This window comes from Amphiura filiformis, chromosome 16 (genome assembly GCF_039555335.1).
Source record: "Amphiura filiformis chromosome 16, Afil_fr2py, whole genome shotgun sequence".
Lineage (NCBI taxonomy): Eukaryota > Metazoa > Echinodermata > Ophiuroidea > Amphilepidida > Amphiuridae > Amphiura > Amphiura filiformis.
In genome coordinates this window covers 38992091-39000509 of record NC_092643.1, presented here as the reverse complement: position 1 = coordinate 39000509, position 8419 = coordinate 38992091, and the positions used below count along the sequence as shown (strand labels likewise).

At 33.3% G+C, this 8419-nt stretch overlaps 1 protein-coding gene across 1 annotated transcript in view; it reads left to right on the top strand.

Moving 5' to 3' along the window:
• Nucleotides 1-3313: 3313 nt before the first annotated feature.
• The window catches only part of LOC140135969 (sphingomyelin phosphodiesterase 3-like), a 285478-nt gene continuing 280372 nt past the window's right edge, over nt 3314-8419 (top strand). Inside the window, exon 1 of the mRNA XM_072157666.1 lies at nt 3314-3443. The gene's annotated coding sequence lies outside the window, so the exon portion shown is untranslated. The remainder of the gene's footprint in view (nt 3444-8419) is intronic.

The following is an 8419-nucleotide window of genomic DNA, read 5'->3' as shown; positions in this document are numbered from 1 at the left end:
AGCCTTCAATTTGAGAAAGTACTGTGTTACAGCACATAAAGCTCATTGATATATGTCAACATCATCTATTTTATATTGGATTTGTTTTAGAACTATGTAAATAATGAACCTCAGGGTTTCAATAGAATTTCTGTTAGGAAATTTCTTATAATTATATATTCAGGTACTTGCGTGCAGTATATGTGAATTAATATATTCGGGTAAAAGGGTAAAAAATCAACAAAAAACAAAAACAAAAAAAGGCGCAATGATTTGTTGTATTGCAATATATTTTCATAGACTTACAATTTTTAACAGTCTTTAAAAGGTAATGTGACCAAATTATGGAACATACCTATAATGCATCCGATCTAATTGAAGAATTAATGACAACCACTCATCAAACATCCAGAGGATGATTGAATGGTTTGATAAAAACTCTCCCATGGTCGCTTTCATTATAGATACGTCATAATAAATAGTCGAAAAATAAATATTCATAGCTAACCAAGAAAAAGGAACTTTCATGTCACCGCATACATGTATAAATTTCCTCACATCAAAACACGTCACAGAAATTCATTACCCACCTTTATTATAAGATAATAACTAAATATAAACTAAAGAAGCTCAAAATCTATGCATTAAATTTTAAAACTAAAATAGCAAAAAGAAGCAGTTTTATTGTTATACCTCATTTGTCTTAATGGCCCAAAATGTGTTGCCATGGTGGTCCTTTGAATGAAAAAGATGCAGATTTAAAGGTTGCCCCTAAACCCATTGAAAATGTTGCTTTTGTTGCTTAAAGGGCATATCTATTGCAAAATCAAGTTTAACTCCATTCGAACATTACATTACAAGTTGACACTTGTTGCAATTTTTTATTCGTATTTCTCCTGAAAAAACAAAACAAATTGTGTTGGTAAAATGCTGGGGCGTACGGCCCTTTTCAGCGTTCGAAGCGAAATATTGAGTTTCAATGCAACAGACTGATGACGTCATTATATGAATAGAAGTCTCCTCCGCAGCCAGTTTGGTTGCGCGTAACCAAATTGGCTGCGGAGGAGACTATATGTTTCCAAACCATCGCGGTACTTACAAGAAATGCTATACGTGCGTGGTTAATATGTTATCAACGCTTTCTACTGTTAATATGAGTATCAATGCCTTACAAGAAATGCTATCTGCCGTAGATACGTGCGTGGTTAATCAACGCTTTCTACTGAATAATATGAGTATCAATGCCTTACAAGAAATGCTATCTGCCGTAGATACGTGCGTGGTTAATCAACGCTTTCTACTGAATAATATGAGTATCAATGCCTTACAAGAAATGCTATCTGCCGTAGATACGTGCGTGGTTAATATGTTATCAACACTTTCTACTGTTAATACGAGTATCAATGCCTTATGCTGTCTACCGTAGATACGTACGTGGTCAGTATGTAATCAATGCTGCCTAACAAGAAATGCTATAGGCCTACCGTAGATTCGTGCGTGGTCAGTATGTTATCAGTGCTTTCTACTTTTAATGTGAGTATCAACATGATCAATGCTTTCAAGAAATGCTATCTACCGTAGATACGTGCATGGTCAATGCATTCCGGTGACGTAGCCAAAGGGGTTCAAGGAGGCAGTCCCCTACACTTTGATTGCTGTGCAAATTTGAGATTGTTATGGTTTTTTTTATCATTAAGGTCAAATATTGCCACCCTGAAAGTCACTTTGCCCCCTTTGATACCCACTTCCAACTATAATGTGAGTATCAATACCTTGTGCTATCTACAGTAGATTGGGAGATGGGCTGCACTGCGACATTAATTAAGATCGAATCATAAATTAGAGGAAAATACTAGTATAAGCAATATCTACGACGGACTTTGACTGATTTCTTATACACTGTCACTGTCATTAATCCAGGAATTGCCTTGGATTTATCCCGTCAGTCTATAATCCACCTAAATCAGGGTCTGATTCCAATCTTACCTGAATCTTGCGCTTACTTGAATAGCGCCATCTGGGATACGGTGTAAACCCCTCGTAAGGTACTTCGGTAGATAGCAAATTCTCATAGACACTTTATTTATCTTCAGTAGATAGCAAAAATACTCAATCTATTTATCTTCAGTAGATAGCAAAAATACCTAAACACCTTATTTATCTTCAGTAGATAGCAAAAATGTATATGCACTTTTTTATCTTCAGTAGATAGCAAATATATGAGCACCATTTATCTTCAGTAGATAGGAAAAAATAATATATAGGCACCTTATTTATCTTCAGTAGGTAGCAAAATATGTAGGCACTTTATTTATTTTCAGTAGATAGCACAATATTGAGGCACCTTAAAAATAGCTCACATAAATAATGAATCTTTAAATTAAAAAAAACAAACAGTGTCAACAGCAGACATTTTTTCTGAGGCAAAAGGGGTTTCATGGGTGTCAAAATAAATTTTTGCAGCAATTTGTTATTGGGGAGGGGTGGTCTCAGTTTATCCCGTCAACCTTCCCAGCAAACACAAAACGTTTTCGACATCATTCGCAAAAGGTTATAAAAGGTTGTCAGAAAACGTTTAAATGTCGGGTTATATAAAGGGTATATTAAGAGTATAAAACGGTTTCATAACCTTAAAAAACATTTTTTGATAATCTACTGCTCAGCAAACAAAAATGATTTACAGAAAACGTTTAAATGTCGGGTTATATAAAGGATATAAAAACGTTTTGATAACATTCCAAAAACATTCTTGAAAACTTGATACCAAACATTCTAAACAGTATGTTATTTTGGGGTTGAAAAAATATTTTGCAAAAATTGTTTGCCCAAAATATTTGCAATAACGTTTTAAAAACGTTTTCATGACCTTTATATAACCCGACATTTAAATGTTATTAAAATGTTTTGAAAAAACATTTTAAGAACATTTCTGTGTTTGCTGGGTTCAAATATTTTAACATAATGTTTTTAAGTATTGACAAAATATTTGGCAAAAATGTTTGCAAAAATAGTTTACAATAACATTTTTTGAAAACATTAAAAATATTGTTGTAGTTTGTTTTCATACAAAACGTTTTAAAACGTTATCATGACCTTTATATAACCCGACATTTTAATGTTATTAAAACGTTTTTACCTAAACCAAAAGCCAAAATATAACTTATTTAAAACGTTTTTGTGTTTGCTGGGTTCATATAAATCAAGGTCTGATTCCAATCTTACGCTTACTGACTAGCGCCATCTAGGATACGGTGTAAAACCCCTCGTAAGATTTGTCATCAGGTAAAGCAATGCAGCACGTAAACACACTGTATTAGCATCGAGTGCCAAACAGTGTGCACACCGTGTCGTGCTTGGGAGGAAGATGCCTGCCTCGCTCGTTTGATGGATATAATAATGGACTCACATGCTAGCAGACTTTGGGGGAAATATATAATGCAGTGATAAAAAGTGACATTTCGAAGGTATGTGTGTACTGTAATATTGGTTTGCTTTGATATTATGAAATAAACACGGAGCAAGAAATCCGGTCTCACGTAACACAATTCTGGTTTATGCGATTAGGCCTGTCGGTGTGGACGTTGGACGTAACAGCAAGATGTTGTGTATAACATAGCATTATAAGCACTGCCATAGCCTATCTGCAAATGTAATAAACATAATAAAGAAAGCCTGCTACAACATAAACATGTGCGCACACGCAATAATATTATTGAGTCAGTAGCTTTTTGTAATCTGTCCATACTTTGAGACAATTAAAGACTAGTTCAAGCATTTGGCCCTAAATTAAGGTCTAAAAAGTGATGATCCAAAAGATGCTTCACCTATTTATCTTCGGTGGATAGCAAACATAGGCCTCTGCCTACTTAAGGGCACCATATCTTCAGTAGATAGCAAAAATATGTAGGCACCTTATATCTTCAGTAGATAGCAAAAATACTTCTACACCTTATTTATCTTCAGTAGATAGCAACAATACTGACACCCCTTAATATTTATCTTTAGTAGATAGCAAAATACTTAGACACCTTATTTATCTTCAGTAGATAGCAAAAATATGTACACACTGTATATCTTCAGTAGATAGCAAAATTAAGCAGGCTCCTTATATATTCAGTAGATAGCAAAAATACTTAGACATCTTATTTATCTTCAGTAGATAGCAAATTACTTAGAAACCTTATTTATCTTCAGTAGATAGCAAAATACTTAGACACCTTATTTATCTTCAGTAGATAGCAAAAATATATAGGCACCTTATTTATATTCAGTAGATAGCAAAATGTATGGGCATCTTATTTATCTTCAGTAGATAGCAAAAACATATAGGCACCTTATTTATCTTCAGTTGATAGCAAAAATATGTAGGCCCCTTATCTTCAGTATAGATAGCAATTAAAAGGAATTTCGTGATCCACAGCCTCATTCCCCCACTTTTCTCAAAAAAAGTTGAGATTTTTATATTACTGGAAACCTCTGGCTACATAATGTTTATCCAAAATATATCTTGCAGATCTTCGTTTAGCAAAGATATCGTATACCAGAACGAAATTACAACACATTCTCTTTGGAGCAGTGTAATACGCATAATCATGCATAACTTGCAAACGCAAAATGGGAATCAACTGAAATTTTGAGAATAGGCCTTTTTCGTGGATACACTGTAAAAACAGTGTTTAGCAATTGAACACTTTTCTAAACACAATTTTCCCACCACTTTGTAAACATGTTTAAAAGCTAAACATCATGTGTCAAATTTCTTAACATTGGTCAGTGATGGTGTTTAATTTCTAAACATCTGACATCCATATTCTAAACATAACGTTTCTGAATACATTATTGCCACCACTTTCTAAACACTTTTTTTACAGCGTATGTACGGAAAAAGTTCATAAAAAAAGGATGCTAGGATCACGAAATACTCCTTTAATATGTAGGCAGCTTATTTATTTTCAGTAGATAGTACAAAATATTGAGGCACCTTAAAAATAGCTCAAATTAATAATGAATCTTTTATTTTAAAAACCAGTTGCAGAAGTTAATTCTGGGGCAGGAGTGTCAAAAAGCATGACATTTCTACAAAATAGCTTCAAAAATGATTCAATTTTCTAATTTTTGCAGCAATTTTTTATTGGGGAGGAGGTAGAAGGTCTCTGTTTGGGAGCATTCCCCCATGGTGCTGCCACTGTGTAAAAAAGCAGAAAATAGTGCTTTACATTGCTTTATATTCAGTAGAAAGCAAAAAATGGTAATATTTTCTTCAGTATGATACGAAAATAGAATGTTACCTTCAGTAGACAACTGGCAATTATTTTTTATCTTCAGCAGATAACTGAAGCATTAGGTTTTCTAGATAATCATGACAGCAGAAAATACTAATTTACTGTACTCCTTAAAAAGTACATAGCAAAATAATGATATACAATAGTAGTCCGCATAGTGCATGTCCCTTTCATTCTTTATTAGTTATAATTCCAGCTATAACAATACTACATTATACAGAGCAGTTATTTTATATGATGAATTCCTGTGTTCTTTTCACCACCTTATTTAATTCTCTGCCTGCTAGCCATGGGCTTCAATATAAAAAGTCCAAGTTATTGAGATATTTTCGCAAAATTTTCTCAAAATATCAAGAGCTATCCCAAGAACCACTGAACCAATACTAGGCTTGTTTGTACTCATTTTAATGCATTTCTTATGCTGATTCCAGATATGGTCATGAAAATGTACAATTCTGAAATTTTTTAATTTTTAAAGAAAAAAATCAACACCTATGTGGAGAGGGTTAAGATAGGCCTATAATACTATAAAAGTGGACATTTTTGTGGTACATTAATTTTCACGCTTTTCGTGTGCAACACAGCTAACACGAAATAAAAACATGTGAATATGTTATTTTAATAATATATAGGTCTATGTAAGAAAACTCAAAATTGTGAAATTAAAAACAAGCAATTTAGTACAAAATCAGCAAAGTGTGAAAAATTACACACACAAAAATTACCACTTTTACAGTATAGCCTTGGTCATCAATATTAAGCGCATCTATACCAGATTGCTGGTAGCATCTTTTGGTTTTTTATTGTGGTACATTCCAATTCCACAGTATGTGTTCCTGATTCACAACCATTGAATTTGACATTATCAGAACTACAGTTAGATTGACGTTTGTATAACTTGTGGAAATTGTAATTTTAAAGCAAAACCATTGAAGAGAGTCTATACAAAAAAAATGTTTCTATTAATCTGAAAGCTTGGTTCCAATGGGATAGAATATAACAAATTGTGGATGAGTGTATGGAATTTATCATGAGCAATATTGTGACAGAATCCCAGCAAACAAAAAACAGAAAATGTTTAAATGTCGGGTTATATAAAGGGCATATAAGAGTATAAAATGTTTTGATAATATTCAGACGTCAGTTTTTTTAAACTTGCGAAAAAAGAAAAAAAAACACATTCCAACATAATGTTATTTAAATGTTGACAAAATATTGGCAAGTATTTGCCAAAAATATTTTTCAATAACATTTTGATAACATTTTTAAGATGTAGAATTTTCCATTAAATAAAAAGTTTTAATAATATATTCATGGCCTTCATAATCATATATTTAACCCAACATTTTTAAAGTTATCAAAATGTTTTAAAACATATTTAAAACATGTTTATAAGGTTTTAAAAATCATTTCTGTGGTTGCTGGGATGTTCACGCTAGCCAATATTTCATTGTTATACCACCAGTAAGATATAGGGAAAAAAATGTAAGAATAAATGATAAAATGGGAAATAGCGGACCCAATTTGGTTCTCTTCAAACTAAAATTTTTGCATCACTATTGACACAAATTCAGGCTGTAATTAATGTGATAACAAGGCAGTGTTGACAAGGTATGCATGTCACTGGAGTAAATATTTTATGATACACACTGTCGGTTTCACACTCTATGTAGGGTATATCCTCTTGCTGTCCATTTAGGCAATTTGTGCTCGGGCAAATCCAGTTGATATACATACACCCCTGTGGAAGACATGACCTTAATCTTCTACACAGCACAGGGAGTGTGAATTTCAAACGGGATTACCTGAATGGGTGATTGCATTTGAAATCTACACCCCCTGTGTGGGAGAATAATGTCATGTCTTCCTTAAGTGGTGTATGGATTTCAACTGGAATAGCTTAGCTTGTGCTTGGGCTTTTCCAGTTGAAATACATACACCCCTATAGAAGACATGACCTTAATCTCCCATACAAGGGGTGTAGATTTCAAATGGGGTTACCTGAATGGGTGATTGCTTTTGAAATCTATACCAGTGGGAGATTAAGCTCATGTCTTCCATAGGGGGAGTATGGATTTCAATTTGAACAGCCTAGTTTGTGTTTGGGTAATATGGCGGTAGTTTGTTACAATTTAATGGGCATCTTGCATTTAGCTGCATGGTCTTTATTTTTATGGTAATAGGCAAAGCGTATCATTCATTACCATGTTCATTACTGCAGTATAAAACAACGCAGTACCTTGGTTACAGTGTAATCTGTAATAATATCAGTTTTTCTTTTGTTAAATTTGCTTGGAGCCAGTTTTATTGCTTAGGTGCTTAGGTGCTTCTCTTTAAAAAGGAAATTACAAAGAATTGCCCTTCAATATAATGTCCATCCTGTATCTTAAATTGGTGTGGTTGAATTTAAAGGCTCATTCAGTGATACCAGCAAAAATTAAACAAATAATAAAATTGTGTATAAATTGCTTAAAAGTGAAAATAAGGCATTAAAATTGTCATTAGGTATTGTTGCAATGAATAATTTGGCAAAAAAACAAGAAAAACAGCAGCATTGACAAAGTTGAAGCCACATTCAAATTATACATGCAGCTAATTTCTTTACATGAGTAGAGATATTTCAATTTCATATACAATGTCAAATTTTGTCTGTAATACACAGCTTTTGGCTTAACCACCAGCAGGCAATGGGCTATTCCATTTAAAATCCACACAACCTCTGTGGAAGATTTTGGAAATATCTTTCACAGGGGGAGTATGAATTTCAAATGGAATGAACACATTAGGCAGTTCCATTTGAAACTCACCCTCCTCTGTGGAAGAATCAGGTTGAATCTTTCTCAGAAGGAAAGGAAAGGAAAGGAAAGCAAAAGGAAAGCAAAGCAGAAAAGCAAAGCGGAAGAGAAGAGAAGAGAAGAGAAGAGAAGAGAAGATGATTGAAATAAGTTTGTTCTATACTGTCATTTGCAATGCATTATGGGGCTACTTAAATAACTCATCAATCCAAGTATAAATAATCATGAATTTAATTATATTTCTGTAATCATCCCATAATGCTTTGCACATAGAGCCTCATCTCCACACTCAAGGCATTATGGGACAACTTAGATATCTCTTGTACTTCAATCCTATTTCAAATAATCATGGCATGTACACAT